This window comes from Artibeus jamaicensis, unplaced genomic scaffold, assembly GCF_021234435.1.
Source record: "Artibeus jamaicensis isolate MK-2021 breed Jamaican fruit bat unplaced genomic scaffold, CSHL_Jam_final contig_387, whole genome shotgun sequence".
NCBI lineage: Eukaryota > Metazoa > Chordata > Mammalia > Chiroptera > Phyllostomidae > Artibeus > Artibeus jamaicensis.
This window is the reverse complement of record NW_026521812.1, coordinates 23506707-23531861: the sequence shown is the minus strand read 5'-3', so window position 1 is coordinate 23531861 and position 25155 is coordinate 23506707. Positions and strand designations below refer to the sequence as shown.

General features: G+C 46.1%; 1 protein-coding gene across 7 annotated transcripts in view; it reads right to left on the bottom strand.

Annotated features, from left to right (window-relative positions):
- SCML4 (Scm polycomb group protein like 4) overlaps positions 1-25155 on the bottom strand; it is a 104345-nt gene that overhangs the window by 64728 nt on the left and 14462 nt on the right. The window lies entirely within an intron of this gene.

Sequence of the window (25155 nt, the reverse complement as noted above, 5' to 3'; positions counted from 1 at the left end):
CAACTTTGAACCAATACAATAATAGTATTAAATAAACACAACCATTCTCTCATACTTACTTCTATTCCTTTGGTTTGGTTACAAATTCTTATGAACTTTTTTCCATGAAATTTAACAGTATAAATCAATTGTATTAGAGTCAACTGTGTCCCTCGGTCATATTGTGGGGAGAGATTTACACATAGGAATGTTTATTTGAACATGATTTAGAACTGCAAACATAAAATGGATATAGCCCAAATAACAAGCAAGAGGGAAGTAGTTGATTTATCTACGGAATAAGACAATCAACTAGTTAAAAGCCTTTAAAACCCATCTTATTAACATGAGGTCGAGTGACAAAGCATCACACAGATTATACATAAACATGGTCTCTATTGCGTAAAAATGTATTTGGTGAAAATGTAGAAGGAAGTGGCAAAGAGAGTAGGACTCTGGGGAAATGTTTACCATGTTCAAATCCTTTCCTCCAGGTGGATACCTCATATACTATAATATTCTCAGCATTAAAGATACTAATAATAAGCTTCTCAAGTAGAGTTGGCCAAATATTTCAGCAAGACCTAGTTGATCGTCCCCGACCCAGAGAGCATAGCTGGTACCAGGAGCTCAGGGGTCAGATTTCCTGGACTGCTCAGGGATGTGACAAATGATACAGAGCTTTTGACTTTAACTCAGGGGTCCTGTTAGGTAATAAAGTCAATTTCTGAGAATGAGTGGTACCTAACAGTGGAAATGACAAGCTCTTGTTCAAAAGGCAGCAGGAAGAGTTGGGAAAGATGGAAGAAGCAGTCCCTCCTACCCAGGGTGCTACCTGTCTGGGCAGTGCTGCAGCAACCCGGCTGCTTTGCTCAAGGAGGAAAAGATCAAATAGTAGAAAGTCTTAAGAACTCGACACGAGGAATTTTGGGCATTCTTTCTGCATGTAAGTTCACTTCATTAGTTCTCTGAACACTAACCATATTCTATCAACAACTTTGATTGTTCTTGAAAATATCACCCCTAGTAAACATAGCTTTAAAGCACAAATTTATCGATTAATTACATTGTTAAATAGTTTAGATGGATGAACATGCAGTTGAGAATATCAATTTTCCCTGCTTTCGTCAGTGTAGGAGAAATACCATATCTCATTGTTTCTAAGATGTGTGCTTTCCACACATGAACATCTCCGAAATTAGGGTACAGTGTATGCACATCAGAATCCTGCATGGAGCCTTTTTTCTTCCTTGGTGGTACATGGAATAGTGACATATGATACAATGAAAGACATTTTAGAGTCAAGGGATTATGTCAATGAAGATAAACCCACCAACATTATTACATTTCTAGACTTCATGTCTGTACTCCACAATACTAACAAACATCCAAAATATTTATTTTCAAAAAAAGATGCATCCAAGAACATTGAGGAACCACCAACATTTACCCAATAAGATTTTTGCTGCATCAAATTTGGTCTGAGTCCCACTTTGAACTATCATGATCAGTTTTTCCATCATTGTGTATAGACTTTGGAAACAGATTTTTTCCTAGCCTAGGGCATGTTTCTCTATGGTTCTACTTTACCTCTAGTAAGGAGGTCAGCAATGTATCAACTAACATGGAGATCAAAAGCCAACAAACCCACGATGAGAGAAGCACTGAGTCTCAGGTCCTCTTGAAGCCTCATTGCTGCCTTCTCTCACTGGTGAGCTGGGACACTGTCCTGAGATTCATCCCTTGCAAAACTCTTCTTGTTGAATAGGTTTTGAACAGTAAAGGAAGGGTAACAGATGAATTCGCTTATTATCCTATACGTTTTTTATCATTCAAAAAGACACTTAACTATCCCCAAATTTCTCAATATGTCTGAAAAATATTTCCTTGGGAAAATGGCATCTTTTAAACTGGGTTTTTCTGTTGTCCTACTTTCCCCTCACTACTGGGAGGAAATACCAGGACTTGGGCTACTTTGCATTTGCTTCTGTAGAAGACATCCATCTTAGGAGTACAAAGGACCTTTCCAGATAATTAAATCTGCTCAACCAATTTTATACAATGGAGAAACAACGAACCACTACTGGTAGCATATGAGGTATCTCAGCAATAGGGGAGTACTTGGAGGTAGGAAGTCTTCCCATAGTCTCTCCTAACTCACAACACCTGGATGGTCGCCTTGCTCCACCATTAATCAGGAAGACACTACGTTCCAGTTCCTTGTCACACTTCTAAGTAACGAGACAGAAGACTTAAAAACTGAAGAGGTTATTTTAACCATGGGAATTCTTTCAGTGTCATTTTGGAATAATTTTAAAGTTGGGGAAAAGCACTTACAAAGTGGTGTTTCAATAATGGACTTTGGAAAAGATGGTTGCAGAAGTTCAGGGTCTCCCTAAACCTCCCTTTCCAAAAGGATGACATGAGCAACGAACAGTGAAAGTAGCAAAGACAAATCCTGAAAATCAGGAAGTGCCCTTATTCTCGGATTCGGGATACAGTGGAAACAAGGCAGATGAGACATGTTTAGGGAGAACACGATTATGAAAAATAGAGGACACAATTCTGAAAATCATGGAAAAATTATCAAATGTTTAAAGAAAAGGTCAAAACAATAGGAAAGGGAAATACTCAAAGATGTATTAAGGAACCATCTTCCAGAATGAAGAGGCTCTCTGTGTGTTAAGAAAATTTGTTTAAATATGAATAGCAATAAATCCTAATAAAATAACATACTGCAAAGCAACAAGATAAAATCTATAAGAATTTAGGCAGAACAAATAGATCATTTACAATGGGAAAAATAAACAGGCTAATTCTCTTCAGCATCATTAGCCAGAAGATAATGGGGTCGCCATGATGTCGGGGTTTTTTTTTTCCCAGATCTTTATAGACTCTCAACATAGGGCCTTTGCCCGGGTGGTTCCCTTTGCCCGGAATGCTCTGTCTTCCCCTCTCGTTTACTCCCCTCATTCTCCAACAGTTAGCTCAGGGAAGCTCGGCCTCTCCTCTCATTGCTGTTTCCGAAGCTTAGAGTTCCCCAGCTGTGACTCAAACCACTGCATGTGTGGCCCCCACCGTGGAGCTCAGACAAGGGCAGCAGATGGGGACATGAAGATTACAGCACCTGCTGTGCCCCTGACCTAAAAATTGATTGTATTCTGCCAGCACCATGACATTGTGGCAGGTTAACTTGTTAGCTTGCAGAGGTTAAAACCTCAGACCCTTTGCAGTGCTCCATATAGATTTAGTAAGCAGAAAGAAAAAATAATATTTTTTAAAAAGAAGACTTGAATAAATAAAAACGTATTCTATTATTGGACAGATGTATTTTAAAATGTCATTTTTACCTATAAATTATTCTCTAAATTAAATGCAATCACATAAAAAAGCCCAAGTCACTTAAAGAAACAAAACAAAGCCAGCAGGGGAGACTCACCCTCTTGGTCCCTAACATATATTATTATAAAACTATAACAATGGCAAGGCACGGTGCAGAAATAAGTAATATAACCAATAAAATAAGTCCAGAAATTAAACGGATATTAAGTTTCCATTTGTTTGAATTGTAGGATCATTTTATATCAATACAGGAAAAGTGAATAAGTGATTTGTGGACAACTGGCACTTAGGAAAAAATTAAAATTTTAATTATTTTTCAGCAAAATTAATTTTAGAGACATCTAGGACTAAAATATTTTTTAAATTAAAAACATGAAACACTGAAGACAGTACAGATCAGCATTCCATACTCTTGAGATGGCGACAGACTTTCTAATTCTAATGGAAAACTCAGGAAACCTAAGTATTTACATGGAAAGACTGATAAACATGACTATATAAAACTCAAATGATTCTGTATAGTAAAAGTAAAATCCTGAAAGAGGTTGAAAATAAACGAAAACCTGAGGAAACTATTTGCTACATATGGAGAAAAAAAAAAAAGGGGGTTGATACAAAGAACTTCTTCAAATTATTAAAATAAAAATAAGCTCTGTAAAAATATGGGCACGGACACAATTTACAAAAATGAGAGAGAAGAAACTGAAACAAATGGTCAATCATCACAGGAAAGGGTTCTAATCTTTGCTGGTAACCTCCCGAACCTCTCGGACTGACCAGTGTGAATGACCTTGACCACCTTCTGCTGCTGGGTGCTCCTCCCCGCCGCTGGGAAGGCTAGGAATTCACTAACCCTCCCGGAGGGCAATCTGAAAATCACTTAAAAACCGTACGCGTGCACACGTCCTGATCCAGCTCATTATTCCTAAGGACTTCTCCTGAAAAGATAATCTGAGAAAAACACAAAGATATATGGCCAAGGGTATTCTTTGCATATTAATTATAATAGTGAAATACTGGAAGCAATCAAAATATTTCTCAAAACAGCCTCAAGTTAGTAAGCTCTTTTGCATTCATAAAATGGAATACTTTTAAGTATACTATTAATGGAATACTAGTAATTTTAAGTGTATATGTATGTATATATATACATACATGCATGCATATAAGATTACAAATAACATGTAGTATGATTGTAGTCATATGTTTTTATATGTAGTTATACATAAGTCTGCATGTGTTTAGGCATAGGAAGAAGTCTGGAAAAGATAATCATCAAAAGGCTGGTGGAGGTTGTCTCTGGGCAGTAAAATATTAAAAAGATGTTTTTGCTTTCTTCTTTGTACCATTTTTCACTGTTTAAAAATTTTAAGCCATAGGTAGAAAAATAGTATAAAAAGAAAAATTAACAATGAGTGAATAATTCTTATTCTCTGGAATCTTCTATTGAAAACATGTGCTTCTTATACGGCTTTTTTTCCCCCTTGTTTTCTAATGGTTTTAGCTCCTCATCTGCAGAACTTCACTGGCCCCTGCTTTAATATCCCAAACAACTTTCAACAAAAAGGCAAAAAAGACTTTATCACCAAAAATATCAGAGAAGATTGCTTCAGAGCTAAAAAGAATGTCTATAAACAGGTGGTGAACAGGGGTGCCTTGCTGGACCCCAGAGAGAACCCACTCACGACCCTCATCCTCCTTGATACCAACCACCCTCCAGGCAGGGCCAGATGGCAGCTGGGTTATTACCTTTCCCCCATCATCTCCAAAGACCTCAAAAGCTGCCCAAGACATCCTAGCCATGGATACACAATGTGATACAACCAAATAAGTAAATTGTTTCAGAACTGTCAAAGCCCTGGAGGTATACATGATATCTCTGAATTTCTCTGTTTTCAATTGTATACTTCTGTGAATATGGGCTGCCTCAGTGCACGTCAGGTTTGGAAGCCAACTTAAAGCAAAGAATTTCAGTAAACATTAAGAGATTCTGTCCCTAGAACAGCCTAGTCATCAAGTCTCTGCATCTCCAAGTTTCACTTCTATGTTGTCATCGAATGTTGGCCTGACATATTAAATCAAGTGATTTGCAGCTGGTTTCCTAAGTCTCCCTTTTCTTATCAAAACAAGGCAAATATTACAACTAAAACCAAGAGAACCTAAGATCTGGTCTATGAATTTAGGGATAACATTTCACCTGTTGGTCTTGCAAATTTAATGCATGTAAATTAATGGTGCTCTATCAAAATAAAGAACAAAGAATTACCAAATCCAAAAAACACACACCAATGCCACTGAGTCACGGAGAAATTATCCTGAGACATGTATTTATGTATCTACTTGTTCATTTACTCATTCTCTTATTAATTCGTCCGACAGACATTTGTTGATCATGCATTCAGTGTCAAATACTGTGGTTAGACACTTGGATTACAGATGAGAATAAATAAGACACAGCTAACATAGTCAACAACTTTGGAGAAGCAGACAATTATAGAGGCAATAATAATATGGGAACTAGATGTTATAACAGAGGTTTCATGTGAAATGATATGAGAGTACCGTGGAGAGAAGAAATTAGTTCTCTTACCAGGGTTTGGAACAGTGGGGACAGGAAAGCACAAGAAGGTGATGTCAGAGGCAAGGTTTTCCCTGGCAAAGCAAAGCAAGGTAAATGCACAAGAGCTGGCAGTAGGACAGGTACATGCAGAGAGGTTTGGTGGTATAGGGAGAAGGGGTGGGTCAGCTCAACTGGAAGAAGGATCAATGGTTTTCTATTGTTTCTAAAAGCACTAAGAAGTGATAGTTACAAGGATCTCTAGAGTCGTTAATGGACTCTAAGTTATTTCCTTCTGTGGACTGCCTGGTATGGGCTCCTGACCTTGCTATAATGCTCTTTCTCACTGCCATTTCCTAAGCACGAGGGAACCCTATTTTCTCTCATTCTTGGGTGCCATGTTGAATTCACCGTCAGCCAGTGTCTCTGTTGTGATTATTTTGTCTGCAGCCTTGTATGCACCCTAATACCCATCTCCATGGGATGCTTATGTCTGTAAGCGAGGTAGCTCCTAGTGATAAGAATGCACCTTGGCATCTATCTAAAATTCAACCATTCTTCAAGGTGGCCCACGCCCTCCTGCTTCTCCACACACGGATCACTTGCTTCTTTCAACTCCTTCACCATCTATTGCCTGCACCACCAGGTTCAGCAAGTGCTGATTAAATGAATGGTCTGCATCACATTCTCACTGATTCACACACATAAGTGATTTCTGTACATTCGTGGAAGCTGGGGGCCATATTTCATACATGACTCTGCTCTTCACAGCACCTGGTGCAGTGCTGTGACCGCAGAGTGCACCTGGCACCTGTGGCAATGCTGTTCACCAGGGAGTCCGCCCGTCTCATCTAGGAAGCAGCCCACAGCTGAGGCCAGAGGTGCACCTCCATATTTTTAAATTTTGGATATAAATATATCAATACAAAAGAACACTAGGATGGTCAATGAAACTGTCATCCCATAAGAAGAGGGACAGCAATATATTCTGCTAAATGGAGAAAATGCAGCCCTTTATATACATTTTCCCCCAATTCTGACACTAAAATCGGGCCAACAGAAGCCAAAGCCAACACCCCTCTGTACTCACGCCGACCTAGCACTCACATTTTGCCCTCTGATACTGTTCTCTCCCCAAACAGCACCAGGACTCCAAAGAGGTGATTGTGTTCGTATCTTGGGGAGAGAGAAAGATCAGGGCTGGCCCGCAATGTCTTATCCTTCCCAGAACAAAGAAGATTTAAGAACATCGGTGTTAGTGCTAAGAGGACAAAGAAGTGAGTTGCAACAATTTGTGAACTATTAACAACAACGTTGGTAATATAATGAGTTGAAACAATTGTTTGTGGAAGATTTTGAGTTCTTTGAGACATAAGGTGCACCAGATTGTAGTTGTAATCATTTTAATACAAAAAAGGGGTAAATAAAATAAAATGTCATTTAATTTTGCTGATTTGAATAAGTAGGGAAAGCTTATCTGTAATTATTTTGTTCTATTAAGTACTGACATGCTCTTGTCTCTACCTGTCTGCATTGGCATGGGTGAGTACAAAGAAACTGTAAATTACCCAACTTGTCATGGAAAAATAGGAACTGACTTAGGATCGAAAAGCCCCAGGTGTCCCAAATAATAACCAGGTAAAAAGTAGGATCAACAGAATATTCAAGGGTGATGAGTCTTCCACACGTCTTCAGAGGAGTTGCAATGAACAAACTTGTTCTCTCAATCCCTAGGAGATGAGGTCCCCGACGTGCCCAGTAAGTCCACAGAGATGTCCAGACACAGGTGCCTCCTCTGTCACAGGGAGAACTCTGAACTCTGTTGTTCAATAGAGTGTGGGGGCGCCTCCCTCAAATGGGCCATCTGCTGTGAAGGAGATGCTAAAAGCCTGTCAAACCCATTCTACCCTTAGCCGAACATATGAAAGTCCCTTCCCAGTACTGAAACCTTTCCTGCACCCAGTCAGGGCATAGCAGCCAGAGTGACAGAAAGCCAAGACTCATATTTGAGGGGAAGGAGGAGAGATACTTGAACCAAGAGCAGAGACATAGTGACGTGCGGGAAACACCCATTGCAACCTGTGGGATTTGGGAAAACGTTACAGCATCTGAAAGCATGAGACACAGGCACATCAGAAGTATGACTAACTCACTGGCTGGCCCCCACTGAGCTGTACGCTGATACCTATTTGCTGGGGCCTGCCTGTCCCCTCAGCCAGCACAGGAAAAAGAGAGAAGCTGCTTCTTATTCCAGCACCACACCTGGGCCCGCCAGCCTCGGAGAGCAACGGTAAACAGAATAAAATGCCAGTTATTCTATTCTAGACCCTGGAGGATCTAGCTGCCGCCTTCCTGTTCCAGGCATCCACCCCTTCCCTTTGAATCGTGTCCCCCATACTGACGGGCCTTTCCCAAGGAGGTGACATCCTTGCAGAAGACAGCCCTCAGAGACTCCTATGGGCTGGCCCTGGGTCTGTCTCTCTCATCTCCGTCCTTCACGCTGTCCCTGCAATTCCCTGTGTGAAAGGACCAGCCTCCCCCGCCCCCAAGCTGTTTTCCAAGGTTTCTGTGACAGCCGGCTGCTAGAGTTTGCCCAAAGGGAGGTGTTCATCTGAGTTTGGAGGGTGGGGTTGGCATGGGTAAAGCAAGGGAAGCAATCGCCCTCCCTCTTTGCTTTGCTAGCTCCCACTGGAGAGCCACGCACTCCACACCCTGTTGGGTGACCTGGCCCTGCTCTCTGCTACCCCGCCTCCTCCCTCTGCCCCTCTAGCTGAGGGGCTGTGGCAACTGCTGGCCTGTGGCTAGTTTGCAGTCTCCTGTTTGTGCTCCTCCATCACCATGCAGCCATTTCCAGCATTAAAAACTAGTGTCCTAAATGCTAAAGAGATTTCCTAGTTAGGGCCAGACAGGCAGACAGACATGGAAAAGGTTGGCATCTGCCTGCCCTTTAGGCAGGTCAGCTAATGACCCAGCAGAATGGGAAGCCTGTAAGAAAGCCCCCTTCGGAAATTTCCTATCTTTCCTGCTGTCTCAAAAGATGGAACCTGCCTGTCTGCGGCCACACCTGGGGACAAGCCTACATGCCAATCTACAGGCTGTGAGGAGGAACCGGCTGTGGCTGCAGTCAGCAGAATCAGAGCTAAGAAAAATGAGAGCGAGTGATCTTCAAGATCAAGGTTGAAGTTCACATTGTGGCATCTATGGCACGCTGCCACAGAGTAGGTGAGGAAGATACATGCTGCAGGTACACACACACACACATATGCATCCATACGGTATCTCTGGAAGTGTTTACAACAGTGGCAATCATCTTGGAGGAAGGCAGTGGGGACTGGCATTCTAGAGGCTGGAAGGGGAAAGGACTTTTCTCTGCATGCTGTCTCCTACCTTTTGTATTTTTCGTGTATTCAAAAAATATAGAGAAACAAATCAATAAACCTAATCTGCCACCTGTTACTCCAGAGATGAGTGGGTGGGCGGCTCTGCCAGCTGCACTGGCCTGTGGGAGGCAGGAGGGCCAGGTGCTCTGCACCCCGACAGGAGTGGGTGCCACATTCCTCATGCACCACAGTTGGGGGCACTGGCCCCGACCAGGATGCCCAAGAACCCCAAAGACCTGACTGAGCGGACCAGTGGCCACTGCAGTGGGCGTTCGTGGCACCTGAGGCACCTTCTTAGGTGCCGGTGAAAGTGACTCAGTCCTGGCTCCACTCCTAATCAGCCGAGAGATGAAGACCAGCCACCTAATGTCTCTGGGACTCAGCGCTGTGGTCTCTACAGGATGGGATCTCTAAACTCCCTGTCCAGTGAAGCCCTAAAATTTGTAGATAAAATGGCAAGAAACCCTTCTCAGATTTAGATAGTTTCTTACTCACATAGAGAGCAAAAGCAAGAAGAGACCTACTCTTGTCCCACAAGATGACACAGAAACAAAAGGGGCCAGGTGACAGCTATCCAAGAGGTGTGGCGCCCTGTGGCTGAGGAGCTATCACGCTGTGGCAAAGCAATTTCATAGCCCACGGCCGCCCCCTAAGGGAGAGCCTGGCAAGGCCCCAGGGCTCATCGGCACCAAGAAGAAATGAGAAATTGTCCTAGAGCAGCCTCGGGGGACAAACGGAGCAAGCAGCAAATGGCCTGGCAGCAGCTCCTCCCAGGCCTCCCATGCTCTCTTGTTCTGGGAGGGTCACAGGGATTCTGCGAAGACAGGTGAGCTGCAGGCCGGCCCCGTCTGTGCAGCCTATGGGGAGCCTGCAAGGTGGCTGGTGCCACAGCAGAGAGCCCGGCCCCTGCCTTCCCTCCTGCCTTTGCAGAGGAGGAGAGAGAGGATGTGGTGCGGGGACAGGTCTGAGGCAACCAGCACCTCGAGGGTGAGGCCCGAAGAGCCCAGGACACTCAGAGAGAAGAGGTCCTGTGGGGCTGAGATTCTCGGGGGCCACAGGACAACGGAAGGCAAGTCAGAGCGTGGGGCCACCAGCTCCTCTGCCCCTCTTCCTCACCAGGTCCCTGCCACCTGGCGCTCCCTGAGGGAGTCTTTGCACCCTCCCCCTTTACTACAGATCCCAGAGGACAGCCACACTGAAGGGCCCCCACCCCATATGTAGACCCTGGGGTTTACCCCCTTCACCTATTCTTCTCTCATTCCAGGAGGTTCTCCTGGGCTAGGCCATAACCATGGAACTGACCTACTTGCAATCTGAACAGAAGGTGGAGGTAGAACGCAAGGTAAGTGCCCCACTCAAGGTTTCCTCTAAGGTGGAGGCAGTCGGCCGGCATTGCTGGATCTGCTCAGCTCTTCAAGAGAAAGCTCTATCTGCTCCCCCCAAAGGCAGCAGCTTCTGCCTGAAACAGTTAGATGAAAAGGAGCCACCTTCAAAGACGTATTTCTCAAGGAGGTGGCTTGCCAGGGACTCCTCCAGCACAGCTCTGCCTGGATGAAATGTTTATACTCAGCATCCTTCTCTGCAGCTGTGATAGAACAGTTCTGATCAGAGTATCTCCAGCCATTCTATTTATTTGCATCCTTTCCTGTCTCTGCTAATACACATGAGCTTCTTGAAGGAGGCACGAACTATGTCTTGGTCACTGTATCCCACCTAATTCAGCATCTGGCACATCTTAGGGACTTACCAAATGTTTAGCAAACAGATAATGCATAATGAACGAGAGAATGAATGCATGAGTGATCCGCAACCCATGCCCTCTTCCAGGACTGCTCGCCATCCCCAGCACTGAGGCAACAAGATCCAGTCCAAGGCACTGGTCACCATCAGGCCCAGAACTCTGTCCCCTGCCAGCCACTTTCCACATGGAAGTCCTCCCCAACAAGACACAAGGCACCACATGCTCCAAATGGATCTCCAACTACCTCATCTCCATTAATTTTCATGACACTGGGAGATGAGTGTCCTTGGATTCACAGCAGAGCCGAGGCCCAAAGAGCTTTCGTGAGGTCACTCATTAGCGGGCAGGTGTCAGATTCTGCCACAGGGCTCTTGGCACAAATCCTGCAGCTGCCTCCCAGGGTCAGCCCTGGGGTGCATGGGGGGAGCTGGAAATGGAGCTGGTCAGAAGGGATGGGAGGGAAACCTAACCCTTCGAACCACATCTCCCACACTCTCCCAAGTCCCTGAAGGATATAAAGAGAGGATCCTGACAGTGAATGCTTCGGCGGTTTGAGGCCACCCAATCAATTCGCGCAGCACGTGATACCTGGATAGGTAGGAGAACACACTTCTTTAGTCAGTGCCTCCGGCACACAGACTGGTCCATAAAATTTTAAAAGATTAGTGAAAAGTTTTGCAGGTAGCAGTGAAGCAACGTTTGCTGGCAGGTGCGAGTCCCCGCGGGGAGGAGACTGTGCTCAGCAGGCTCCGAAGGCACATGCTACACTGTAAGGACAGGCACCTTTTCGAGCAGCTTCAAGTATTTCTCTTTTTTTTGCAAACCACTGCTTCCTGTTTTGTTCTCTATTTATACTTCACATTTAGTTTTGAGAAAGCACTGGTGGTTTGGTGTTTTGGTTGTTTCTGACTCAATCTTTATCTACAAAGAAAACCCCTTTTCAAGATAATTTTTTATACTATAAACCAATTGTACACCTAGATTTCTATAAAATACTTTGCCAAGAAACCTTCTTAAAGCTTGAACATTAAAACCACGAGATTCTAATAACACCGGGCGTAGCCCTTTAAGTTGGTGCCTTACACAGTACAGCTCCATTCACCAGCCCTGGGGATGTGTGAATTCCTCAAGGACTTCGCACGGGGCTTCTTTGGGCAGCAATGTTTCCAATGCAAACCTTTTCACACAAATCTATTCAGACTGAAGTAGAGAAATGTGTAACTATGATATCTTCATTATGATACTCTTCGTAAAACCTTGAAGTATCTAAGGCGCCTCACTAGCACTATGTAAAGAGACTAGCAACTCAATGTTTGCCCTCGAAGAACTCACAGTCTCACTGCCTAAGAAAAATGCACCACCTTGAACCCACATGCACACAATACAGCCGTCAGCAGAAAACAAATGTGAACCACCCAGGAATCAACGCCTTCCCTTCACAGGCTAGTTAAGGAGAGATGGGTTTTAGAGGTGAAAGTCAAGAGCAAGTGCACGGTTATCTTGAAACTGATTTTGTCTCTCCATGTTTAGTAGCTGAAATCTTTGCCTCCCCGATAGCTAAGAACCATGTTTCTGTGATCAAGGGGCCAGTGGGAGGAGAAAGTGGTCAGGAGCCGGCAAGCAAGGATCAGGAGATCCGGCTTGGAGTAGCAGCGAGGAGTAGCAATGTGACCCTTGGGCACCAGTGTCCTGACCTACCAGATGAGATGCCAGGACTTGCCAGGGTCCCATCCCCAGTCTGCCTTGAAGACCCAGTGAGAAAATGCCCATGAGAGCCCATTGTAATCTGTCAAGCTCTGTCTGATCTAAATTGCTGCTATTCCCAAACAAATGATTCTTATCTTTTGTTCTCTCTGCAAAGGACAGAGTTGATAAGAACCCTATTTCGCAACCAACTTGTTTGCAGGGCCCCAAAAAACAACACAATACAAAAACATGTGTTTTTTATTAACCAAGCTAAGGAAATATACACAAATGCATCCAGAGAAAACCACGCCCCACACCCTTCCTGCAGAGCAGCTCCCTGCATAGGCCTATCTCCCAGCCAGACCACACCTGCCTCATGGAGGGGGTGGGGGGCACTGCCCCCGCCCTGGCTTGGGGAGGCTTCAGAGGCCTCGAGGAATCTGTGAGGCTGGGAGAAAAGGTGGGGGGCTTGGTGCCTGGCACTGTCCCCATCCATCATCCATACATGTGGTCACTAGGCAAAGGGCCATTCTCCCCTTTTTATAAAGAAAAACTCCTGGGCCTTCAAATATGAGGATGGCAAACTATTACTGGGTCAGGGAAGAGAATGGGTGAAGGGAAGGGGGGTTGGAACAAGGAGTACAGGAAAACTCTCCCCGGTCATTCTTTCCTAACTGAAAGGAAGGAAAACCAAATGCAGTCCTAATTTGCTTTTGATCACTGAGGACCACAAAGGCTTCTCACTGTCCTGTTAACTGTCGTCATAGCATCAGCCCACCAAGGACATGGACGGGGTGGGGGGAGGCAGGTCACTATTTCTCTGACCAGTGATCCCAAAGGCCACACAGTGTGGTGGCCCTGTAGCCTTCACAACACTACAAGACCAGGGCCAAAAAGCAACTTCTGAGCCTCAAGAGAGATGTGCTGGCCAGCAGCAGATTTTCTCCCCTTACTCACCGCTCCCATCATTCAGCGAATAGTTTCTGGGCGCCTGCTGTGTGCCAATCCGTGTGCAGGGCCCACTGGGGGCCTGAAGATGAACCCAGGCACTGTCGGGAGGAGGGAAGGGCAGCAGACCATCTACAGGTCAGCGGCTCGAGTGCCCCCACCGGGCACGCACACACACACACACACACACACACACACTGGTACGTTGTACACGTCCATGTTGTCAACACACAGCTTCTCAGTCTCAGTCTCCCAGATGGCTCTGAGCTTGATGACCCTGGCAAGTCACCTGAGGAGGAGAAGCAGTCAAACCACACACTCAGTGTAACAGGGAGGGCTGGCCAACAACCACAGACACAGAGTCTCTGTGGGCCAGGCCCACCAGCCCACAGCCGAGCAGCCCCATCCCTGAACTGTCCGCGAGGCCGGATTCCCAATCCTTCCAGCCCTGGTCAGCAAGTCCCCTCACACTTGCATTCTCCTGCTTCGGGCACAGCCCCCAATAGACAGCTACACACAGGACACAGCTCACAGGGCCGATGAGGCAGCAAACAGTGGGTGAATACTAACCAAACGAATGAAGCGTACAGACACACATACATGCCTTCGTGAACTCTCACTACAAGCCTCTGAGGCAAGTATTATCATGTGCTCCCAGCTCAGAAGGGCTCTGTGTCCTGCCAGAGGGTGCACGGCCCACGCCCAGCCCAGCCTCCCTCCACCTGCACCCGGTTAACGCAACGTTAACTGCGAGATTCAAGGGGCAGCATCTCCCAGGGCTTTTGTTTCTGGCTGGAGATGTTACATTTTTAAAGTGGACCCCTGAAGACAAAAAGCCTAGAAGCCTCACACGCACATCCTGATGAGACAGTGATATCATTACTGCGGCCGGATCTGGGCTGCGTGAAAATGTCCGTGACTTCCCAGCGCCTGGCAGACAGGGAGCGCTCAGCAAGCACAATGTGATTGACTCACAGAGAGAAAGAGGGGAGGGGAATGATACAACGATGCACTTGTGGCCTTCCACATTTTGGTTGCTAAAGGAAAGGTCAAAAAAGGAAAAAATAATGACTCTTGCTCCCTCTCCAGTGGGTCAGCCATCAGCCAGCACGGGCTTCCTGGATGATTCTCCAGATCTTCCCCCTTCTCAAAGTTCTCCCGAGGCTGGGCAACAGCAGTTAAATCAATTCTTAATTAGCTTTCCAAGTTTACCTTTTAAAAATCTATAGCCATATGAATATTTATCGAACGCTTCACCAGGCGCGAGGCATTTGCACCAGACCCTGGAGACACCAAGGGGCGTCAGGACAAGCACCAGCAGAAAAGCGCCTGCAGCGGCTGGTGGGCCTGGTCTGGGACAAACCCTGCATTCTCACAGCCCGCAGGAGCCAGCCAGAAAAGTCTCTGCAGCCATCAAAGTGCAGAGGAGCTGCAGGAGCCAAAGAGCACTAAACGACGGGGGTGTGTCGTTGGGCGGGGTTTTATTTTTCAGATCAAGGACAAGGCCAGCATTAGCCCACTGCCTAAAGTAGACGGAGGGCACGCACAGGTGGCAGTGGGATGGCAGAACGGCAGCCCCAGGTGGCGGCCGAGGTTTCGACAGCTGCTGCTCACTTCGGTGAGCTTAAACCTCTCCGGGCTCGACAACAGCACAGGCTGCTGCTGCCAGAGCTGGGGTTTACGGAGAGGGTCTCTGAGCTGCGGTTCGAAATTTCTGAGACACTGCACAAAAGAAAGAAGTGCCAGAAGAAGAGAAGGGTATGTTTTAATCCCAATTTTCAAAACAGGTCAGATTCTGATCCTGAATAACAAGTCACAGAACTGATTGTTAAGTCGGTAAGTTCTTGTAAAACAACGTGGCAGCCACTGAGGTTGGAACACCGGCCCCCAGACCTAGTCCCTGCAGTGTAAGGCTTAGCCTGACTAGATTTCCTGGGCAGGGGGGCGGGGCAACAGGAGTTTGCTTGGAAATCAGACGACTGCTATAACTTTGGACCACCTTGATTACTGCAAAGTATGTGACAAAATTTCCCAAGATAATTTTGTAGATCAGACGGCACATGCGAGCAGAGGATACTACTTTGGGGTAGAATCGTAACTACAGAGACACCACCCAGGTCCAAGTTGCATGACTCAAACGACAGCAGCGATCTGCAGGCTGTCTCCAGTGGCATGCCCCTCGTCTCCAGTTCTCGGTGTGTTCTCCCTGGGGACACGTATGAAGAGTTAGAAGGCAGGCCTATCAAATGTGCAGACGAGACAAGTCTGGGAGGGGCAGCTGATGCTGCAGATGATAGAAGTAAAATTCAAAATGTTTTAGCCAGATGGACCCAATCGAATGGAAGTTTAAAAAGACAGAATAGCTGAAATGTCTTGTCCAGATGTATAGGAGACTTACAGGAAGGGCTTCCTGGGTGTAAAGATCTAGGAACTGTAGTTAATGACAAGTCTCCTTGAGGCTATGACGTGGGCCATGTCACCTAAAAGCTCTTGGGAATATAGGTTGCATAGTGCCCTTGTTCACGGAACATCTGGAGTTTTACACTTGTTTCCGGGGATAAGAATGAAAGTCAATATTGAATCCAAAATGAGGGGACAAAGACATATGGGAACTCTCCTTTGTGGAACATGTGAAACAACTGAGGGAACTTAGCCTGGAGAAGGGACAGATTATTCCCCTGCGGTGTGGCACCGCAAGGCAGAGCCAGGAGGTATCTGGCAGCGTCCGAGGTGGTTCCCAATGACTCCCATCTCCTGTGTGGTCCACTCTCACACTGCGTCCAGTTAATCACAGAGATGATTACTCGGAATTCTCATTATCTAAGATTCAGTCTAACTCGAAAGCAGAAGAGCAGCAGTTTAATGTGCTTTCTCACATCGGCAGCAAGAAGAACTGAATGAGATGCCATGCATTATAGCCAGTGGCTATTTATTCCACAGGACAGGAAGCCCCTGCATGCATACGACACACAGAACCAATAATCGGGAAACATACAAGATGACGATCTAGTACTTAACACAAGCCGAACCACTGCAGGCCACGCCATTTGGGTGCCCCCTGCCTGCTTCTCGGCAGCTTTCTTACTGTGAACCAGATGCGATCCATTCTCTGTCTCATCTGCGCTGTCACTTCTTTCAGGATGAGTTAGTTACTCCTGCCTACCTGGGGAAAATCCCAAATTCTAAGCAGCCCAATTTAGTAAGGACATCAGAGCCATTCCATTATCAATCTCTTTTACTATGGTCTTATTATCAGTCTCTTGTCATATTGCATAATAGATTTTCAAGAAGTATCTTTGTGATGAGACCTGAGGGGCAGAGGTAGCCAGTTAAGATGAAACCAATGTGATTGCAGCGGAGTGACTGGCACAAAGAAGGCACTCAGTGGACGCTTACCGAATTGGTCTGCACTGGATTGGATTGAACGGATTTAAACTGAAGTGCTCAGGATGAGGCATTTAATAAACCTCCATCTAATTGAACTGGACTGGCAAAATAAATCATGGTAAATCCATAACCTGGAATATGGTGCAGTCTTTAGAAAAACTAATCCCTGCTCCTGGAGCAGCCCAGCGGGCACAGCCCAGCTTCTCCGTGTGCTCATGGAGAATTGTCTCCAGAATTTATTGTTTCATTAGGAAACAATGATGAGAAACAGCCAAAGAGTGTGTATGCTTCCTCCTTTTGTGTGTTGCCCAACTGTATATAAGAAAAGGCATGCATTTTTAAAGTACATTTTGTTTAGTTTTTTTTATTAAAATCTACCTGAGCATGCCAGATGGGTGAGCACTTAAAACTGCATTCTTTGGTAACCTGGTTGAGGAGTGTATGAGTTTCCTGGCACTGTCCTGATTAATTGCCACAAACTTGGTGGCTTGGAATTAGAGAAACGTGTTGTCTTGCAGCTCAGGAGGCCAGAAGTCTGAAATCAAGGCTTCCTGCAGGGCTGGTTCCTTCTGGGGTCCCTGAGCGATAATCTACGAATCTGTGTTGCACCTCTTTCTAGCTTCTGGTGGCTGGCGGCCAGCCACCCTGCAGACAGAGCACACCACAACCTGTTAATCCATTCACCTGTTGACATTTAGATTGTTTCCATTTTTAAGATTTTTTAATAAATCAGCTGGAAACACTCACGTACCGTCTTTTTTTTCCTGTGGACATACGTTTTCATTTTCTTCAGTAAATACTCAAGAGTGGGATTGTTGGGTCACAGGACAGGTGTATGGTGAACTTTATAAGGACTGCTGAACAGTTCTTCAGCGGTCCCACCGTCTCACTCTACTGGCCACGGGCTCCATGTCTTCAACCAACACCAGTGCCGCTGGTCTGGTGGCTGGAAGTGAGTTTGCATTGCCCAGATGAGCAGATGTAGTGATGAGCACCTTTCTGTGTGCGCATTAGCCATTTTCATGTCTTCTGTTTGAACTGCATGTTCAAGTTTTGCCCAAATAATTATTGGGTTGCTTGCCTTTTTATTATTGAGCTGTACAAGTTCATAATATATTTTGGATGCAAGTCCTTTGTCTAATGTACAGTAACTGCAAGACTCCTGTCCCAGGCTGTGGTTTGCCTGTTTACTACTCTTTAAATAGTGTCTTTTAATAAGCACATTATAAAAATGTTGATGAAGTCCAAAATAGTAACCTCTTGTTTTATGGTCAGTAGTTTTCATGTCCTCTCCTAGAACTTTTTCCTACCCCAAGGTCATGAAGATATTCTTGTTTTCTTCTAATTTAAAAAGCTTTGTGGTTTAACTTACTATAGTTTAAGGTATGTGAGTCATCTCAAATTAATTATTGGGTGTGATGTGAGATAAGGTTCAAGATTCATTCTTCCCACATAACAGATATCCAGTCATCTCAAAACAATTTCTAGAAAAGACTTTTTTTTTCCCCATTGAATTGCTTTGGCACCTTTGTCAAAATCAATTAGCCATAAGAATTTGAATGTTTCTGGACCGTTTACTTAATTTCATTGACATACTTATCTATACACACGCCAATACCAAACTCTTTGATTTACTCTACAGTAAGTCTTAAAATCTGGTAATGTGAGTTCTCCAACTTTATTCTCAATTTTGAAGGTTATTTCATAATTTACATTTAAATTTCCATGTAAGTGTAATAAACCTGCTGGCATTTTGATAGGGAATGGGTTGAATCCACAAATCAATTTAGGGAGAACTGAAATTTGACCAATACTAAGTCTTATAATCTGCACACGAGGTATAGTTCTCCATTTACTTATGGCTTCTTTAGTCTTCCTCCAAAGCATTTTGTCTTATGTTTTATTTTTAGTTCTAAAATGTTCATTTCCTTTTATTTATTTTTAGAGTTTCCATTTCTCTCCTGAAATATAAAATTTTTTTTTGTTTTTAAAAAATTTTAATAGTTATTTTAAAGTATTTATCTGACAATTCCAATATCTGGGCCATCTGTGGATATGTTCCTATTGTCTACATTTTCTCTCTCATGAGTGACATTTTTCTCCTTCTTTGCATATCTATTTTTAAATATTGTACTCCAGGAACTAACTATGTGTAGAAAAATTGTGGAGAATGAAACATGATTTTTTTCTCGGTTTTGTTCCTTTCCTGGGGTTGCAAGCCCGTTCCTCTGTCGGGTGGCTATTGGGTTTCACCTGGACTTTGAGCTGCAGTGTTATTCATTCAGACTGAGTTTGCCTGTGGTTTGCCCAGCTCCCAACTAGGTTCCTCAATTTTTTGTTTACTTTTGAATTCAACTGTTACAAGGCCCCAGAATCAACAAGCTAGAATGCCTGAAACTACATGATTTTTCTCTGCTTAGCTGCCCCTCCCCACACTGATGCCGTTTCAGTAAGATTCGGAAAGGGGGAGATGACTTTATTGGGGTTTTCATGTATATATTTTTGTGCCACTTATTTATTTATCACTTGTCAGCATCAGAACACCTTCCTTTGCTCTGCTCTGTGGTCCTGGGCCTCGGTTCTACAGACCACACATCCCCCTGGCCAGTTGGCTGAATGTGAGGCCCTGTCAAAGGAGGGTGTTGGAGAATACTGCAAGCTGAAAGAGAAAGAGGGGACTTTTCCCTCTTCTAGTGTTTTGTTTTGCTACTAGGTGGCGAGTGGGTCAGTCTGCAGGGGTCTGGGCAGCTTTTCTTAGAGAGGACTGCGGGTCTCTGGCCTGGCAGCAGGTGCCTGCACCTTGTCTATGCCACCGCCACAGAGGTCTGGGTCTCAGCTTTGCAGGAGCCCCTCCTCTGAGCTGCTAAGTTTCCTCACGACTTCCTCCCCCTTCAGCTTTAGGGACAGTCGCTGCTCTCTGCAGTGACTGCTCCAGAGTCCTCCTTTCCCTCTTTCAGTCGTTAGCCACCTTTCGTGCAGTTACCAATTCTTTATGTGAAATCTTCCCTGTTCGAATTCCTGATACAGTCTTCTGACTGAGCCCAAGGGAGTTTCAGATTCCAGTCCCCACCCCCCAGCAGCCTGCACCATTAGAGAAGGCCAGATTGATCTCCTGTAAATCCCCTCTCCTATGCAGGTCCTCTCCTCCGTCCCAAACCTGGTCTCACTCTCACTGTCCCCAGACAGTGGTGGCGTTGCTCACACCGTTCCCCACTCCTGCAGGCCCCACTCCTCCGCCCTCCCTGGCCTGGGGCACTCAGAGTCAGCCTTCCAGAGGGCTGCACCTGCCCACTCCCCAGGTGTGAAGGCTCAAGTTCTCTGCCACACCTAGGAAGGGCTCGTTTTTCTCTGCAATATAGTTCACAAAGATTTCTTTGTATCCGTCACTTTTCACCAGTCCCATTAAAAAGAATGGTTTCATTTTTCCAGGTCATTCTTATTGCTTCCCATAACCAAAAGTCTTTCACACCCTCCTACATCCTACCTGGAAGCAGAAGCCTCTAGGTAGTCTTGCAGATGCAAAGGGAAATTTTAGAAGGATGCGCTGTTACATTGCTAAGAACTGAGAAACGTGGAATGGGAGTGAGTAGCACATTAAAGTCTGGAAAAAGAAATTCTTACATTTTATTATAATCTTCACTCATTCATTCCTTTAATCAACAAATATTAGGTGCTCAAGTACCTACCATATGTCAGTGTTCTGGACGCAAAGAATATACTAGGAACAAAAACAAAAGGTCACTGGTCTCATGAACTTAATTCCAAGGGGGAGAGACAGACAACACACGGGCAACACGCCAGGAGAGGGGGATCGCCGATGGCGGTGGACGTGTTATTTTACATTGGTGGTCCGGGAAGGCCTCTCTCTGAACGATACCTGAGCAGAGACCCCAAGGAACTTGGAGAGTGAGAGATGGAGCTCTGTGAGTGAGGAGGGTCCCAGGTGGAGAAAACAGCAAGTGCAAGAGCCCTGTGGTGGAGGTACCCTTGATGTGCTCGAGCACAGGGATATGGGGAGTGGCAGGGGTGGGAGAGGAGACGAGGTGAGAGAGCAAGTGGGGCCAGAGCATTTAGTGCCCTACAGGTCGCTGACCAGCACCATCCTCTTTCCGACAAGCTGCAGAGCCGCCGGAGGTTGCGGTGCCGAGCACAGGAGCGCAGCGCCTCACGTTCTGACGGCTCGCTCTAGTGTCTCGGCCGTGAGCTCAGCTGCACGGGTTCTGCACTAATTGACTAATTTTCATGCTAAACATGGCCCTGTGTGTGTACGACTTGTATAACTCAAAAAAGTAATTAAAATAAATAAATAATCCTCAACAGCTTGCTACAAAATGAAGTCCTGGCAGAATGCCCATTTTTTGGAGGCCAGGCCCTGTGGGGCACGACGGTGGCCTGGGGCTTGGCTTGGAGGCTTCAGTGTCAGCCTTTCAGAGGCAGGTTGTCCAAAGGGGAGTCCCGGGGGGTCAGGAGAGGGCGTGGGCCGGGTTCGAACTGCAGTATGTTGTTTATGCATTCTAAACAGACCTCATATTTGGAATCAAAACACAATCTTTTATCCCTATATATATGTGTGTATGTGTATGTACACACACGCACGCATCTAAACTTCTAGCAGAGGATATTATCCAGTTGTCCTGTTTTTTTTCTATTCCTCGAAAGGAAAAACAAAAATGTAGCACAACTGGGGTTCTCTGGGGTTCCCAGAGCTGAGATGGACACCAGGCCTCATCTGTGTGTAAGCCCCACTGGCTCCCCAGTTGAGGGGTGAGAGCCAGCACAGGCCAGCGGCGCGGGGGGAGGAGGCCCGGGGGTGGGAATGGGCTGGGAATCAAGTGCATCTCTCCCCCCACAAATATAGAATTCCTTCTGTACTTGGCAGAGGAGGCCCGTGCCCCGGTCCCTGCTCGCACACACGGGCGGTCGAGGCCTGCTCCATGGCTAGACCTGACCAACTGTGACTCACCCCTTCCTAATCCTGAGCTGAGCTCTGCCTCCCAGAAATGTCTCTCTTCCGGCCTTACCTCTGTCCTCTGGATTTACGTGGGACAGTCCACTTTCCCCTCCACATGGAAGGATAAGCCTTGATGTTTCTAGAGGAGGATCGGGTGCGACTTGCCCCTTCAGCCTGCCTTTCTCGCCTTATGTCTCTGCAGTCGGACCCCGGGAGTGCTCCACTGATGCATGACAGCAACCCCCTGAGCAGAACCCCTTCCCGCCTCCCTCCGGCCTGACTCAAAGTCATCCCTCCAGGTGGCTTACAGGGCTTTTCCTCGACAAGCTGCCCTCCCCACCTCATCCAGCAGAGGGCCATTCCCGTTTTGCATTTACCAGCACTTGGTGGGTGCTCACCCCGGCAGCTCATTCTCAGTGACAGGAATCCAGGGACTGGCCAACTCTGCATGCGCAACCAGACTGAGAGCCTCTCTTAAGCAGAAACTACCTTGATATTCCCCAGGCCTTTCACAGGGGTGAACTTATAGCTGATGCTGAACAAGTGTATGTTGAGTAGATTAATTAATTAGTTCATGAAATTAACTGGGCACCTATTCAGTTTGTCATGACTAGAATCTCACATTCCTTTTTTCCAAGTTTTAACAAAGATGGGAGAACAGTCTGGGTGTATTTTCCCACCTCACCAGATGGTGTTGGGGGCTTTGGGACAATAAACAGCCCCTGTCTACCCTCTCCCCACTCTTCCTGAGGACAGAGGCCCCCGACCTTCCTTAAGCAGCTTGTGGGGGAGAAAAAGAACAGAGATATACTGAGTGGCACCTGCCAAGCTCTGTCACGGTGCCTTTGATTGTCCACCTGGGTGAATTCTCATAACCCCTCAGGAGGGCGGCCTCGTTGCTCCCATTCCATAGACGAGAACACTGGTGCTGCGTAAGTCAGACAGCGGAGCTGTGTGTCTGACCCTAAACCCTCCTTTTCTAAGACACAGTATGCCTCCAAGAAGGAAAAAACACAAGGAAGAAAGAAATTCACAGCCCTGGCTGGCGTGGCTCAATGGGTTGAGCGTTGTCCCATAAAAACCAAAAAGTCACACATTTGATTCCTCATCAGGGCACATGACTGGGTTGTGGGCCAGGGCCCCAGTCGAGCGTGTGTAAGAGGCAGCCAATCGATGTTTCTCTCCCTCTCTTTCTCCCTCCCTTCCTGTCTCTCTAAAACTAAATAAAATATTTTTAAATATAAATTAACAAAGAGAGACAATGGGAAAATGAAGGCAGTGGAGGCTGATTGGATGAAAGAGGAAAAGAATGGTGGCTGGGGCAGGGTGTAAGGTCAAACTGAGGTTCCTCCTCCTCCTCCCTCATCATGTTCTTTTCTTTTCTTTTTTCTTCTTTTTTTAATTTATCTTTAGAGGGGAAGGGAAGGAGGGAGAGAAACATCAATGTGTGGTTGCTTCTCATGCGTCCCCTGCTGGGAACTGGCCTGCAACCCTGGCATGTGCCCTGACTGGGAATCAAACCATGGTTGTTTGGTGAGCAGGCCCGCGCTCAATCCGCTGAGCTGCACCAGCCAGGGCCATCATGTTCTTCTTTAAATCCCTCTTTTAAAGGAGACCTAAGTGTGTGTATAGGCGATGAGTAGCAAGGAGGAGGGAAGGCTGAATGTTGGAGAGGAAGTGCTGAGCGGATACAGGTCTGGGAGAGGACGTTGGGTGGAAGTGGCAGTGCAGGTAGTTGGGTTGGCCTGGGGGAGGAGGGGCCACTTTCTCAGACTCACCTGAAAGGATAGCAGGGAGGCAGACCAACACTTTTAAGTGGCAGCTGAGCCTGCGTGAGGGCTTCACACATGGAGTTTAAATGGAGTTTATCCTCACAGTGACCTGTGCTGTGGGTATTACTAGCCCTCTTACACGTGAAGAGAGAATGGGCCCAGGGAGAGAAGGCAGGGTATAGTCTAGAGGGAGGGAGTGAGGACTGGAGATTGGGGGGTGTGGAGAAGGCATGGAACCATTGCTGAGGGCGCTGCACTCAAACCCATGTGACCACCGAAACCTAAAATTTTCATATCTGGCCCTTTACAGAAAATGTTTGCCAGCCCCTCTAATGTACCATCAGTTTTGTAAAGACTAGGACCCCATCTGAATTTTTAAAAAATTTTTTAAATTTCAGGACTGTGCCTAAAATATAGGGATGTCAATAGATAGTAGGAAAAAAAACATGAATGAGAAACACCAGCTACCACCGTCCGCAACAGCGCACCGTGCTGACTGAGAGGACAGCTGGGATTGTGGCCTTATCCGGCAGCTCGCCTTACAAGTTTTAGGCCCTTGTTTTCAAAAGGAGAGGGGTGGGTCCCACTGCAGGAATATTTAATACAACACCTTTAACCTCTGACCCTGGACTGATTTTACAGGCCCTGATGCCTCTGTCGGGTGAAAGCTGCCAAACTGTACCTGAAACCCTCAGGATGCCCAGACCGCCAGCCAGTGCCACACTGTCAATTTGATTGTGCCGTTCGGAACTATAAGTTTTCCAACTTAGTTCGGTGAACAGTGGTATAAACTGAAAGTTTGTGGGTATGATGAGTTACCCGTGATGGGTTAGTTTATGGGTCCTTGGATCTGACAGCTCATGGCAGCTATAATACTGGCAATGAGACCTGATGAGAAATGAGCCTGGTTCTGAAATACAACACTCCCGATTAAAATAAGAACGAGGGCACCGAAAGTGACAGGCATTGTCTCCTGAGAGAGCCAGGACCAGTGCAGGGTCAGAGCAGGCGAGCCTGGCCTTCCCGTGGAGAAGGCCACAGCTAGGGGTCTGGATCTGTGTCCCCGCCAGCTTCCGAAGCCTGTCTGAAGAGATGTCCCCTCTTCTCTTTCCCTGCTGCATAAAATGAGATTCATCCAGCAGCCCTCTGCGTGTTGCCTTCCCATGTTTTCCCAGATTAGCTTTCAATGCAGAGGGCCCCTCCTCAACTCAGGAACAGTCCTGAAAAAATTCTGTTCCCATGGACAGTGAGCAGGGGCTCAGGTGACAATCCCTGTGCTAAACGAGATGACATGAACAGCTTCCAAGTATTGCACAGCCCCTGTGGGCCAGGCAACAGACACACATTAGTTTATTCACTCCTCAGAGCAACCTGTGACACAGGTATCACTGTGTGTGTTTGGAGTGGGAGAG